This window comes from Bos mutus, chromosome 19 (assembly GCF_027580195.1).
Source record: "Bos mutus isolate GX-2022 chromosome 19, NWIPB_WYAK_1.1, whole genome shotgun sequence".
Taxonomy (NCBI): Eukaryota; Metazoa; Chordata; class Mammalia; order Artiodactyla; family Bovidae; genus Bos; species Bos mutus.
This window is the reverse complement of record NC_091635.1, coordinates 11,756,656-11,771,824: the sequence shown is the minus strand read 5'-3', so window position 1 is coordinate 11,771,824 and position 15,169 is coordinate 11,756,656. Positions and strand designations below refer to the sequence as shown.

Sequence of the window (15,169 nt, the reverse complement as noted above, 5' to 3'; positions counted from 1 at the left end):
GCTGCAGTCAAGGTGTTGGCTGGCACTGTAGCCATCTATCTCAGGGTTCAGCTGTGGGTGGATCTGCTTCCAAGTTCAGTCATATGGTTGTCGGCAGGTTTCTGTTCCTCACAGGCTGTTGACTGGGTTCTTTCTAAGTTTTGTCACATGGGCCTCTTCATAGGTTAGCTCACAGTATACTGGTTGGCTTCACCAGGAAATAAATAAGATGGTAAGAGAAGATAAGGTCTCTGGGTGTGGTGGATGTTACTGCCTGTCCAGAGGGAAATAATCATACTCCAGGCTGTTGGGAATGTTGCCTGCTGATAACTCGTAGCTGACTTGCTTTCTAGGAGTTAAGAGATCACTTGCCCAAGTTAGTCCCTTTCCTCAGAAGCCACTTGCATCCATGGACTGTTTGGTTTGGAGAAAGAATGGGTTGGTACAAAGACTTGGGCTTTTTTCTCAATTTGGGGATTATCTGAAAGGCCATTCCAGTGTTGGATTGCCTGAAGTCTGTATTTCAGCTGCGCTACCCCCACCATCTTCTGCTTAGATCTGTTTCCCTCACTGTTGCTCTTCAAAGCACTTCCCAGTAAACCTTACACAAATACCTGTCTCAGAATCTATTTCCTAGGCAACCTGACCAGGACACAAGGCATTGTGTAACCCAAGACAGTAATGCTGAAGAATCTGAGTTGAACGGTTCAATGAAGACTATAAGACCTTCTAGAACTAACACCCCCAAAAGATGTTCTTTTCATTATAGGGCACTGGAATGCAAAAGTAGGAAATCAAGAAATACCTGGACTAACAGGCAAATTTGACCTTGGAGTACAGAATGAAGCAGGACAAAGGCTAATAGAGTTTTGCCAAGAGAACGCGCTGGTCATGGCAAACACCCTCTTCCAACAGCACAAGAGAAGAATCTACACATGGACATCACCAGACAGATGGTCAGTACCAAAATCAGACTGATTATATTCTTTGCATCCAAAGATGGAGAACTCTATACAGTCACCAAAAACAAGACCAGGAGCTGACTGTGGCTCAGATCATGAACTCCTTATTGCCAAATTCAGACTTAAATTGAAGAAGGTAGGGAAAACCACTAGACCGTTCAGGTATGACCTAAATCAAATCCCTTACCTTTACACAGTGGAAGTGACAAATAGATTCAAGGGATTAGATTTGATAGAGTGCCTGAAGAACTATGGACGGAGATCATGACATTGTACAGGAGGCAGTGATCAAGACCATCCCCAAGAAAAAGAAATACAAAAAGGCAAAATGGTTGTCTGAGGAGGCCTTACAAATAGCTGTGAAAAGAAGAGAAGCGAAAAGCAAAGGAGAAAAGGAAAGATAGACCCATTTGAATGGAGAGCTGTAAAGAAAAGCAAGGAGAGATAAGAAAGCCTTCCTTGGTGATCAGTGCAAAGAAATAAGAGGAAAACAATAGAATGGGAAAGACTAGAGATCTCGTCAAGAAAACTAGAGATACCAAGGGAATATTTCATGCAAAGATGGGCACAATAAAGGACAGAAATGGTATGGACCTAATAGAAGCAGAAGATATTAAGAAGAGGTGGCAACAATACACAGAAGAACTATACAAAAAAGATCTTCATGACCCAGATAACCACGATGGTGTGATCACTCACCTAGAGCCAGACATCCTGGAATGCAAAGTCAAGTGGGCCTGAGGAAGCATTACTATGAACAAAGCTAGTGAAGGTGATGGAATTCCAGTTGATCTATTTCAAATCCTAAAAGATGATGCTATAAAAGTGTTGCACTCAATATGCCAGCAAATTTGGAAAACTCAGCAGCGGCCACAGGACTGGAAAAGGTCAGTTTTCATTCCAGTACCAAAGAAAGGCAATGCCAAAGAATGCTCAAACTATTGCACAATTGCACTCATTTACACGCTAGCAAAGTGATGCTCAAAAGTCTCCAAGCCAGGCTTCAACAGTATGTGAACCGTGAATTTCTAGATGGATGTAGAAGAGGCAGAAGAACCAGAGATCAAATTGCCAACATCCATTGGATTGTCGAAAAAGCAAGAGAGTTCTAGAAAAACATTTACTTCTGCTTTATTGACTATGCCAAAGCCTTTGACTGTGTGGATCACAACAAACTATGGAAAATTCTTAAAGAAATGGGAATACCAGACCACCTGACCTGCCTCCTGAGAAATCTGTATGCAGGTCAAGAAGCAACAGTTAGAACTGGACATGGAACAACAGTCTGGTTCCAAATCGGGAAAGGAGTACGTCAAGGCTGTATATTGTCACCCTGCTTATTTAACTTATATGCAGAGTACATCATGAGAAATGATGGACTGGATGAAGCACAAGCTGGAATCAAGATTGCTGGGAGGAATATCAATAACCTCAGATATGCAGATGATACCACACTTACGGCAGAAAGCGAAGAAGAACTAAAGAGCCTCGTGATGAAAGTGAAAGAAGAGAGTGAAAAAGTTGGCTTAAAACTCAACATTCAGAAAACTAGGATCGTGGCATCCAGTCCCATCACTTCATGGCAAAGAGATGGGGAAAAAATGACAGACTTTATTTTTTTGGGCTCCAAAATCACTGTAGATGGTGACTGCAGCCATGAAATTAAAAGACGCTTGCTCCTTGGAAGAAAAGTTATTACCAACCTAGACAGCATATTAAAAAGCAGAGACATTACTTTGCCAACAAAGGTCCATCTAGTCAAAATCTATGGTTTTTCCAGTGGTCATGTATGGATGTGATAGTTGGGACTATAAAGAAAACTGAGCACAAAGAATTGATGGTTTTGAACCACGGTGTTGGAGAAGATTCTTGAGAGTAAGGACTGATGCTGAAGCTGAAACTCCAATACTTTGGTCACCTGACGCGAAGAACTGACTCATTTGAAAAGACCCTGATGCTGGGAAAGGTTGAAGGCGGGAGGAGAAGGGGGCGACAGAGGATGAGATGGTTGCATGGCGTCACCAACTCAATGGACATGAGTTTGAGTAAACTCCAGGAGTTGGTGATGGACAGGGAAGCCTGGCGTGCTGCAGTCCACGGGGTCGCAAAGAGTCAGACACAACTGAGCAATTGAGCTGAACTGAACTGTACCCAAGACAGCAGGACAGAAGACTCACTGCTTTACCTAGTTGCATATGTGTACATGTGAATCTAGAGTCATTGGCTCACAAGTAGAAGTACAAATGGATCTGTATATGGCTTCTGTTTGTCCTAAGCAGCCGTCTTCTCTCCCCTGCTTATTTGAGACCACATTCACAGTATGTGGTTATCTCAATAGGACCACACCCTTGATGGGTTTCCTATTTGGATCATTTAAGGATTGGCCTCCACATCTCACCCATATCTCCTTAAAAATTAAGGCTCCTGAAATGCTGAGCCTTTCTTATCGCCTTTGCTACAATAAGATTATGAAGAAAAGTGAAAACTCTCCTCAGTGGGCTTCAGGACACACCCATCTCACTGCCAATGATACAGGTGATCTGTAGTGGTCTTGCTGACTGAGAAAGGGAGGAGGCTAAGCTGTCTCCAGTAAGTTTTAAAACATAAGACAGATATGAAAAACAAAACTACTAAAACAAAATACAGGAGAATATCAAAGTAGAGAAGTTAGGCACAAATAACACCCATAAAAGGGAAAAATGATAAATTTGGCTACATCAAAACCCAAAACTTAAATATTATGACAAGACAAAAGAAATAAAAATAAGTGGCAAACTGGGAAAATATTTCTCTAATCTAATATTTAGGATTTCTATCTACTGTCTACAACAAAATTTTGAAAATCAATGAGAATATCAGCACAAAGTAAAATGATATGAATAGATAATAGAAGCAAAAGAAAGCTGATAGTTGTTATGCATGCCACAAGTAACTCAGCTGCATTTATAAGCAGAAATACAAAGCTGCAGGGGATGACATCAAATTCATCAGGTTGTCAAAATCAAAATGTCCAAGAAACCCAGGTGTTGGTGAGGATTTCAGGAAATGGTATATACTTGAACTCCTTCCTGGCATGTGAGGCTGTTCTGTCAACACTGGAGAGTGATTTGGTAATACCTAGTCAGTGTTCTTGCCTGGAGAATCCCAGGGACGGGGGAGCCTGGTGGGCTGCCGTCTCTGGGGTCGCAGAGTCGGACACGACTGAAGCGACTTAGCAGCAGCAGCAGCAGTCAATTTGAAAACACATATCCTGCAATTTAGGTGTATAGGTTAAGAGAAACTCTAGCACATGTATACAAAGAGACATGATACAAAGATATTGCTTATAATACTGTGTGTAATTTTTAAAAGCCCCATCAGAAGTAATCAGTTATTATTAATATCAGTTACAATATTGTTAATCAACGAAAATATATAATGTAGACTTAGTTATATGTAATCACATAGTTAACAGTCTTGAATAGGAGAAGCAATGTGATAAAAAGAAAAAAGAATGATACCATTTATATATAAGTAAAACCCACCATTCTGTTGTAGCTATCTGACAGAATGAAAGTTTTTTAAAAAGAAAGGACTAGAAGAAATACATAAAATTCTTAAATTTTGCAGTAGTACTTTAGGGAGGAAGAGAGGGACCTGGGAAACAAAAGGACTTTGCCTTGTTTTTTTAACTGTCAGTCTTCCAGCATGTTATGCTCACCTTCCTTCTCCATAGAATACTAAAGTAGTAAGGAGACCAGGGGCTGCCTGTTTGCCACATTCAAAGGCTTCATTTCAGTTTTGATGAGGGTATTTTTGTTGTTTGTTTTTTGCCTGTGGCATGAGGGGTTTAGTTCCCCAACCAGGAATGCAGTGGAAGCATGGAGTCTTAACCATTGGACCTCTAGGAAAGTCCCTTAGTTTTGGTTTTTTAATTTCTGTAGCATTTGAACTGAATTGACTTGATCTCCCTTCTAGAAACATCTTCTCTTACCCATAAATATCATGGCTGTCTCTTGGTTTCCTCTGAATCTGACTGCTACCTTTAGAGCTGCAGCTATATGTAAGGAAAAGTAAACCTCTTTCCCATCTCAGCCCACCAGTTCTCAGAAGTAACCATTGCTTAATCTTTCAGAAATCTAATCTACCCCAACACCCATGTACATACAAGTGTGATTTTGTCTGTGTCTATAGCATACATGTATACATAGTGTCCACTCTGAGCTTTCTGGTTAATGTTGTCTTTTGATATTTTATTAATATCAATTGTCAGTAATATATATCTGCTTCCCTTTTAACAGTTGCATGTTATTAAGGTTTAAGATTTATATCTTGGAATGAGAGGTAACACCAAGAACAGCACACCTTGAACTCATTTCATTTCTTATTTAATGAATATTTCCAAAGGCACTATTCTCTTGGGAAAGAAGGGGTTCTCCAGAGTACCATAGATACTATCCAGGCCAATAAAGAACTGTTCACCTGGCTAGTTAGACCAGGCACAGGAATGTTAAACCACATGGAAAGCTTTAGTGGGAGTAATAGCAGAGCATGGCTTTAAGTCAGCACATGCCTAGTACTGAATGGTTAAGATAGAGGTTAAACGTAGGGCTGTGAGTGAGATTAGAAGTCTCCAGAGTAGAGATGTCCATTCATTTGGTACAGAGAGCAGTACTTACTAGGGCCAAGGACAGCATCCTTCAGACGCTGGGGACAGAAATACGTGGGCTGGTTCGTCACCAGGAGAAGAGCTAGGAGAGTGAGCTGTTAGACCTCAGAAAGGAAATGTGTGAATGGTCCAAAGTGGATAACATAAAGAAAAGAATAAGAATAGTTCAGTTTGGGGGAGAAGGATGGGTTGGTGATGGGGGAGAGTTGTTTAGTGCCACCACACTTGGTGGCAGTGTAGAATGAATTGGAACTTTTGGAAGAAAGGTAATGCCCTGATATAAACCTATTTAACTTATGGACTGCTTTCACTTAAGAATGGTTGAGATTATTGGGACACTTACCCTTGAGTGAGAAATTACTTTCATTATTGCCTTTTAACATCAAAAAGTATTTTTTGTGTGTGTTGTTTTTTTTAAAGCATGCTTGTCTGCTTTTTATTTTTTAGGCCTTTTAAAAGATTAAAATGTGTAGCCACTTGGAAAATTAATGATATGATTCTAGTTTTAGAAATAAATGGAATAAGACACTTTGAAGCTAAACCATCTCCAGATTTGTAGGTTAGGAATCAGGAATAGTTAAGACTTAGGTTTAAGGCAAAAAACAGATACTTATTTCATAAAGTTGATATGAAAACAGTGTGATTTTTAACACCACCACACAGATTTTAAACCAGAAATAGGATATATATATATCCTATATATGTAAATCTACATACATATATATATGTATATATATCCTATATATGTAAATAGGATATATGTATATCTTATATATGTAAAATGACTATTTTAGATCAACACCATTTATTTGAGTATTAGGTAAATTCAGCTTCTAGAATTTTTCTTTCTAGAGCAAAGAACAGCAAACTTGCTTTTGCTGTACCAAGGCTTTTTTTCTGTTTAGAATATATTTTATTCAAAGGAGGGGAAATAGATTTTTTTTTTCTCTGCCTGCAAGAAGCTAAAGCTATTTAAAGCTGGTTCCTCACTATTAAAAGGCTTGAATGTCTGATATTAGATAATTAATGAGTTTCTGTAGTCAGTCTTCTCTGGGGTATTTTTCTTTAAAACCTCACCTGGAAATGGTTTTTAAATGATTGTTTTGTGGCCCTGAAATTTCTTGTTCATAACATAAGAGAGTGATTACTGAATGCCTAAGTTCTATACCCAGTTCTTTTTCAGCCCTGAGAAGTTAACTGACCAGGGGTTAATTTGAGTGTGGTATATAGTCTTTGGAAAAACATTTTAAGTAACATAACCTGGAATTACAATCCTATTCATTACAATTTTTCTTGAGGATCAGTCTGTGCCTTTAGATTTTCTAATAAAATATGTACATATATGTGTATCTGTGTGCAAAGGATAGAACCTGGTGCTGGTGAAAGGTTTGGTGGATTCAGAGCTTTGCTGGGGATCATTTACATTGGTTGGTACGAGCCCTTTGGGGAGAAATTTAGCAGTCATTCTACTTCTCAGGAGCTGTCTTAGGAGGTAGTCTAGATTCTAGAAACAGGCACATGTTTGACCATAAATATCCCACAGTTTTCTTCCTGCCCACTGCAGAGCTTTGGTATGGTTGAATTTGGGTGACTGTAATATTGATAACTTCATTTGGGGATTTAGAAGACACATTGAACTTTTCCCATGTCTGGTATAAGTTAAATATTTGCCATGCTGGCTCTAATAAGTACATTTGGCTTCTTTGTTAGGAGTTTAAAATTATATCCCTTGGATTCCTAGTTATTATGTATGAGTCTTCTTGTGACCAACAATGGCTTGGCAGGTGATACAGACTCCCGAGTTTCGAAGCAGTTGATCTGATGTAACACTAATAGGCATTTTTCTCCCTTGCCCCTTTCTTGTGCTCCCCTTACATATTTCAAAGGACACATTCATATAATAAAAGCTCTAAAAAGTTTAATCATTTCACTAGATTTTTTTTTTTAACTGAAACAAGTGTTTTGTTAACCTTTTGAACAGAAAACTCTGCCATTTATTAGCTCTGTGACCTTGTCTTTCTTTTCTCTGTAAAATGGGGGAAACCCCTTTATATGGTAATTATGAACATTACATGAGATGAGTTTTTAAGGCACTTTGTATACTGCTTGGCACATAATAAGCACTCCATAAGGTGACGGATGTTTTTATTTAGCTGTGGTTCTTCTAGTCTAATTGAAGACAGGAGATCAGCAGATACAAAACAATAGAAAACTCTAATTGGGAGAGAAGATCATTTGTTGGAGCCTGGATGGATAAAATAGGTTTGGGCTGAACTTAGAGAAGTCTCTAAGTTAAGTCTGTGTGATACAACTTTCTTCACTGGTGGATATAATCTATATTTGCAGTATCCAGTATGGTAGTCACTAGGCACACTGAGCACTTGATATGTGGGTAGTGTTACTGAGGAACTAAATTTAAAACTTTATGAACTATTATTTGAATTTAAAATGAAATGGTTGGATGTGGCTACCATATTGGACGTGGGCAAAAGTGAGCTTAAAGTGAAATGAAGAATTTGTTTCCCAAGAAGTGGAATACAAATAAAAATTGCTAATCAATTAATCCTTCTGTAACTTTTAAATTCACTATATAATGCTGTTTGCTTTCTTGTAGGTCTCCAATTGAGAAACATGGCACTGTTTTTCCTGCACTCTACCCACCTATTGCTGGACTTCTGTTGTAACAAGTTGGCAAACACTGGCTGGAACTGGGCTGCAATAAAACATGCCAGTATCAATGCTGACAAGAGCCTAACAAGTGCCAACTTACAGATGATTACGCATTTTGAATTCTAATGAACTGTTTTAACCTTCAGGAAGAATTGTAAAGACCTGTACATAGCACAACATGATCCGGATAATATATATACTGTTCATGTACATCCACAAATACACCTTGTACCAAATAATGCTTTCTTGTAGTAGAATAAGAATCGTGTAAATTCTAAAAAATTTTAGCAGGTTTTCTTTCCCTATTCATTGTTTCTTATCAGTTTTAAAAGACTCCTTAAAGCATGTCAGATAAAAAGCAATTAGGATTAAAAGTTTCCATTTAATTTCCTTTAAACCATTGAGGCTTCATTAAACTCTTTCCACTTACTAAACTTTTGTATCTTCTTTGTTTTGACACACTCCCCTTTACTTTTATCTCTTGTGTCTGCCAGGAAGTTTTCAAATCATTTAGTTCAAATACCGAAGTACTCAATAAGCAACTACTTGATTTTTAATGATGACTTCAGAGGAGCGGTCATCACTAGGTGCTTTGTCCCTTTTGTATTGTACCTGCACCCATCTCTCAGATTGGATACAGCAATAACATTTTCTTGTCGTTGAGAGCTCTTGAATTCAGTCATTATCCCTAGGAACTAAAATGAGTTAGTTCTGGATTCAATTCAGATTTAAAATGATTGAAATTTACTCCCAACACAAAACTCTGATTTGGTTTTATTTTTGCCCTCAGTTACCTAATGTGAAGGTTGGATGAATAAAGCATGCACAGCTACAGGCTTTCTACTTAACTTCTGGGTTTGCTATTAAAAATGCTGTTTACCCTCGTACCCTTCCCCTTAGCCCTTCATATTTCTTTGCCTCTATTCTAATACTGCAGAATTTTCTCACCTATTGTACAAAGAAATTGCGATGTATATTTTCATGTAATTTGATTTTGGAATTCTGTCACCTTATGTAGTGAGTTCTTCCAAAATATAATTTTTTTCCAATAATTTGTCAAGTTGTTGGCTTTTATTGTATTGAATGAAGGTTATAATAATGAGTGTCAGAGAAGTGCAGTTTAGAAAAATCTCAGGTTGATTCCTTATGCAAACAAACTTAATACTTGAAAATCACACGGCCATCAGTATATATATTGGACTCTCTATGGATTCTTATATGAATCTCAAAGCATTACAGGGCTATAAATGCTTTGCTGTTTGACATATAGATTCTGTCACTGACATAGTCCACTTGGGTTTTTCTTACTGTTTGAGCATAAATATATTTCATACTATAAGTTTTCTAAAACAGTTTTCAGGAAGTGGTAAAATAAGCGTGTGCAGTGTTAAAGGCAGGCCCAGGTTTCTGTGTTTGGTATAAAGTTGGGACTGGGACAGTGTCTGGCATAGAAGGGGCAGAACTTAAGACAGTACCTGATGAGACATGGTGTTTAACTGTTGAGAATCAGTGAGAACTGGTACATCTCTGCTTTGTGGGGTTTGGAGAAATTTTTTGACAGAATGAAAGGATTCCTGCAAGTAGCCAGTCCTTTACAAACTTTGCGTGTGTCTTTTTTAAAGTGAAATAATTAAGGATGTAGTCAGAGTAGAGAGTGATTTTTCTAAATCTCAGCCTCTTCTTCACTCTGAAGCATTAAAAAACAAACAAAAAGCCTGTAAATGTATGATGGCTGAATGTGAAACTGTTTTGAGTCACTGCAGCCAGTTTTCTCTAAGAACTCTGCTTGTGACTTTACTTTTTTTTTTTTTGTGACTTTACTTTTTCAAAGACTCTGTCAGCACTGTTTCCCCAAAGCACCAGTACTGCATACTTACCTGGGACTTTGAATGCCATCCCTTTTATTCTTAAATTGTCCGCGTGATGGTGGTTCGTGGCAAGATGGAGTCTGAGTTTTGCTCTCTTGTGGCTGTAATTCTCCTAGCAATCTCTTGAGTTAAAACCTGGGATTTGACTCTTCAGGGAGGAGCAAAGGACCAAGTAACTCAGGGACAACTATTCTTAAACTCTTAAGTGCCACTTTAATGCAGTTACTTTGGTGTGACTGTGTGTTTTTTAGGGCTAGATCTTGGGGAGTTGGAGAGCCAGAAATGAGCAAACCTCTTGATGCCCTTTACCACCTGGTGCCCTGACCATGCTACATATGGAAACACAAACCTCGAGAGATGTTTCGGCTTCCTCTGTCAGAGGTGTCATCTGTGCCTTTCCCAGTGTTCATCTGACAGTGTGAATCTAAATGGCTCTACATTTGATATTAAACCACACTCAGGTGACACTAATTCTGGTGGCTTTTGTCCCAGCAATGCCTCATCATTTGTGTGAGGTGAGTCCTCTGCTTTAGGGAAAGGATTTTTCTCCCTGACCACGTGCCAACTATCAACAACACCTGTATAGTCTTATGGATTGTAGAACTGTTGGCTGTTTCCTAAATTTACTCCAATTTCTTGTAAAGGCTTATCGATTTCAGTCTGGGCTCATAATGAGATGGACTATTTCCGTGGCTTTCTGGCCTCTTCTGGTGAGCTTAAAATCCAAATGAGGTTGGTTTCCGTGTCATTACAAGGTAATATCTTTGTGAGGTTTTTCGACTAGTTCTGTGATCACTTGGGTGTCATAGTATCTTTAATGGCCTTCATTCTTGGTTGTGAAATTTTATATGCTCATTCACCCTCTACAAATCTGCCCATTTGGGATTGTCATGCCTGTGTATCTTTGCCCATCTGGTCTCCAGTTGGTGGAATTACCTTTTGTGTACTGCCACTTCTCAGCATCTTTGAAATTTGACCTAATGTTGCTTCATTCCAGTTTTTTTTTTCCTGTAATTTGTTGATTGTATTTATATGAGAGTTCTGTTGTGATGTTTACTGTATGTAAAGCACCTGGATCATGTGATGGGTGCTCTATGAATCAATAAATGATGACTTAGAGGCTGTATCATGAGCTGTTTTGGTTTTAGGATGTAGGTCTCCAAAGTAAGTTATGGTATTCTTTCTATATAAACAGCACATGATACCAAAGGGTCCACTGGGGAATCTTGATAACTAATTTTTAAAACTTCATTTAAAGAAGGAACCAGAGGGTAGGAAGTTCACTTGACTTCCAATCTCATATAATAGTCTTAAAATTTCCAGTATGAGGCCAGCCAACCATTCTTCATCAGAATTTCATGCATGCTGATTTAGAACCTTATGTAAAATAAAATGAGCACCTGTTAGAGCATTATTGGGGATTTTGTCTGTAGCCTAAACTGGCTGTACCATGAAGATAAGCTAAAAGGTAAAGAACCCAGACTCAGATGTGAGTGAACTAGAAGAGACCCAGAGGTCTCAGTCACCACCTTCCCTTCTCTAAACAGATGGGCGAACCTGACCCTGATACCTGCCCAGAATCAGTAAGTTAGTGGCAAATGAGGCAAGACCTGTGTACTTTTTTCCCCTTAATTTTTCCAAATTAAAATTTTTTTCTGAAGGATTGCAAACTCCAACAGGATTCAGGATTTGAATATTCAGCTTTTTACCCTGCATCCTTAAATATAGTTTGTATGGGTTTGGAGGTGTTGAAAGTTTGTCTCTCTTGATAGAAGTTGCCAGTGGTTTAAAGGCCTCTTCAGAAAAGAACAAGGAGCCAGATCTCTTAATCACAAGAAGAAAATCGTCCTTGAGGGAAGTTTGGGGAAAACGGTGGCTCATTTTTCAGTTTTAATTTTTCTGAAAAATATATTTGAAATAAAACTGTTATAGAAAGGTCTAGATGATGTTCCTAAACTTTAAATGTCAGTTTTAAGCATAATGATCTATTCAAGGTATATAGCAAGAGTTTTATTTGGATGCCATTTCCAATGCAGATGAACCGGTTCTTGACTATGCCTACTGTGTGCAAGTTTGAGGAAGGACTTGTTGATTTTCCATCTCTCTCTAGAGTTGGTAACACGTCACCAAATTAAAAAATTTAATTTTCTGGAGGACTGCAAACCTCAACAGGATTCAATTCTCACAGCTAAGTATTTCCAGGATAAGGAATTTTTGGTTGCTCAGTTTCAGATGGTGTAACCTGGCTGCCAAGGTAGGACAAGGCTTCTCGTTCCACTGAGTCTGCACACCCCACTGGGCTGCACTGAAACGATTAAGAAGGAGTTTGAAACCTATTCACATAAGTGAAATAAACTGAAGGTGAAGGGAAGGGCTTTCACAAAAGGCAGCCAGACACAGCTTGGACACAGGAGCTGCACAGGTCACAGACAGGTACTTGGTTTTCCCTTACCAGCAGTCTCCATTAGGAACAACTATAATAGTACTGTGTATGTAAGGAACTGTAGTAGCATGGTAACCTCTCCTTATTCCTAATGAGCACCAGAAGTCAAGTTCCTGTTCACTGAGCCTCCACTTTGTGGCAGGCTTGTGCTAGATATTCTTTTTGTAAAGGATCTAGTCAAATCCTTAGAAGGGTCCACAGGTATAAACAGGTTCAGAGTAATTTATCAAGACTGGAGCAAGTAAGTTTCATGGCCGGGATTCAGTTTCACGAACTCCCTTACTGGGTGCTTTATGTCTTAGCTCAGGAACAATTTTTCCAAGGTCAAACAGAGTTAATGTGTTGAGGCTAGTACTTGAACCCAATCCATGGGACTACCAGCCTCGTGATTGCCTCCCTCCCGTTCTACCATGAAATGACGCTGCCTCCCTAGAAAGAGTCTGTTCCCCTGTGCTCTTAAGGCAGGCAGCATTTAACTATTCCTGCACTTCATGCTCCCTGTCGGAGACAACTCCACACAGTGTTCTCTATATCAGACAACAAGATGTGAATTAGGTCCAAAATGAACCCTGTCTATATTTTAGATCACATCTAATGTAGCTCCATCCAAGCCTGTAGGGTGTAATTCGCTGAGTACTCCAGATGTTTAGTTTCACAGGTTGTTTTTATGCCAGTAAGTCTACTCAAAAGACAAGGGCCCAGACAGGGCTGTATTAATATTACAGACATCACTAAGAGTGCTTTCACTTCTGTTAGAGGGTTTCTTGAAGTTAGGCTGTGATAAGGTAGTAAAGCCCTCGAGTTGGTTAAATCCCTTAAGAAGAGTTCTTGTTTGACTGTGGGCATCTAGTCCAAGCAAAATTTGTTTACTCCTACATGTGTACTACTCTAAAGCAGAGGATCCCTGGTTTTCATCAGATTCTAAAAGGAGGTCACGATCCCCCTAGTCAAACTCCCTCTTGAAATCGATGGAGAATCTGATGAAACAGCCTACACCTTGCAGAGATTTGCCCATGATCAACACTACAAATCAGCAGCAAAGCCAAGTCTGAACCCAGTTCTCCTGACTCCTGGTATAGCTCACAGCAACAGCTCATCAAATATTTTGAGCACCTGCTGTATGCCAGACACTAGGCTAGTGCTGGTGAAGGGGCAAAAATAAATCGTATGATACAAACCCAGCCATCAGCTATGGCATTACTTCCTGACCACTTTTAGGTTATGACCTAGAATATATTTGTACGGCACTCATAGGATAACGGAGAAGGCAATGGCACCCGACTCCAGTACTCCTGCCTGGAAAATCCCATGGATGGAGGAGCCTGGTGGGCTGCAGTTCATGGGGTCGCTGAGGGTCAGACACGACTGAGCGACTTCACTTTCATGCACTGGAGAAGGAAATGGTAACCCACTCCAGTGTTCTTGCTTGGAGAATCCCAGGGACGGGGGAGCCTGGTGGGCTGCCGTCTATGGGGTCGCACAGAGTTGGACACGACTGAAGTGTCTTAGCAGCATAGGATAACAGATGGGGCTGCCTCTGCCTGGCTACCCTAATGGCCCCAAGGGCTCACCATTCTTGACATGGAAGCACTGAGCTATGGCACCTCTGTTGGGTCTGGCAAGTATTGCCCTGCCCTCCTTAGTCTAAGCGCTGCTTGCTCAATACAGCTCTACAAACCTCCCTGTCCATTCCTCCTCCCACATCTTCAGTCTCTTGTCACATCTTCAGTCTCTTGTCACAACGAGGACACCATTTCCCTGAGCACACCACTATTCTTACACATTTCAATACCCTCTCCCCTTTCATTGCCTTGGTATCTATCCCTCATCCAGAATTCCTCCCCCTTCCTCAAAAATTTAACCCCATGACTATTGTTTGCAAATTCCTTCTCCATTCCATCTCACACCCAGTAATGCTTAACCTAAGCAGCACCTAAAATTTATCTTCAAATCCTCCCCCTTTCCCCCTTATTCTCTGTTTCTGCAGACAGGTGTCTTGAGTTCTGAAAGGCCTGAAACCAGGCCTTCCAACTTCTTTTTCTTCACTCTTTTTTGGTTCTCTTGCCTAAGAATTTCAACCATAAAATTGATGGCATCAAGCAATCTCCTTATCTCTTCCCTCTTTCACATGTATCCGCAAGCACATTCTTGTATCCTGATGTCTTGGTAGAAAACAGTGACTTGCCTGAAATCTACAGTGCATCACTTCCCCTAAATTCCTGCAGGGCATCCTGCCTCCCCAAGGACCTTGAACTTCATTAGCCTTTCCGTCTCCTTTGGCTCTTTTCTCTCAGCCTCTCACATCTTTACAAACCTAAAACCAAAGAAAACCCCTTTCTCGACCCTCTCACTGCCATATTTTCCCAAAGGAACAGCAGTGCTCGCTGCGCTCATCCTTTTCAGTCCCCTCCCTAGGGCGTGGAATATGATAGAGCCTAGTCAGGATGTGATAGTCCAGAGCCTCGAAACCACTAGGAGCAGAGAGCCAGAATTTAAGTTCCTCGGGTATCCAACTACCCCCTCTACTTTCATTCACTGTTCTTACCTCGTCTCGACTCCTCCCTCTGTCTGGCCTCCATGACTCTCGCGAGACTTGAGG

General features: G+C 39.9%; 1 protein-coding gene across 2 annotated transcripts in view; it reads left to right on the top strand.

The window, feature by feature from the left end:
• The window catches only part of UBE2G1 (ubiquitin conjugating enzyme E2 G1), an 89,982-nt gene extending 78,731 nt beyond the window's left edge, over positions 1-11,251 (top strand). For both annotated transcript variants that reach the window (XM_070389251.1, XM_070389250.1), the window contains exon 6: positions 8,204-11,251. The gene's annotated coding sequence lies outside the window, so the exon portion shown is untranslated. The remainder of the gene's footprint in view (positions 1-8,203) is intronic.
• The last annotated feature ends 3,918 nt before the right edge of the window (positions 11,252-15,169 follow it).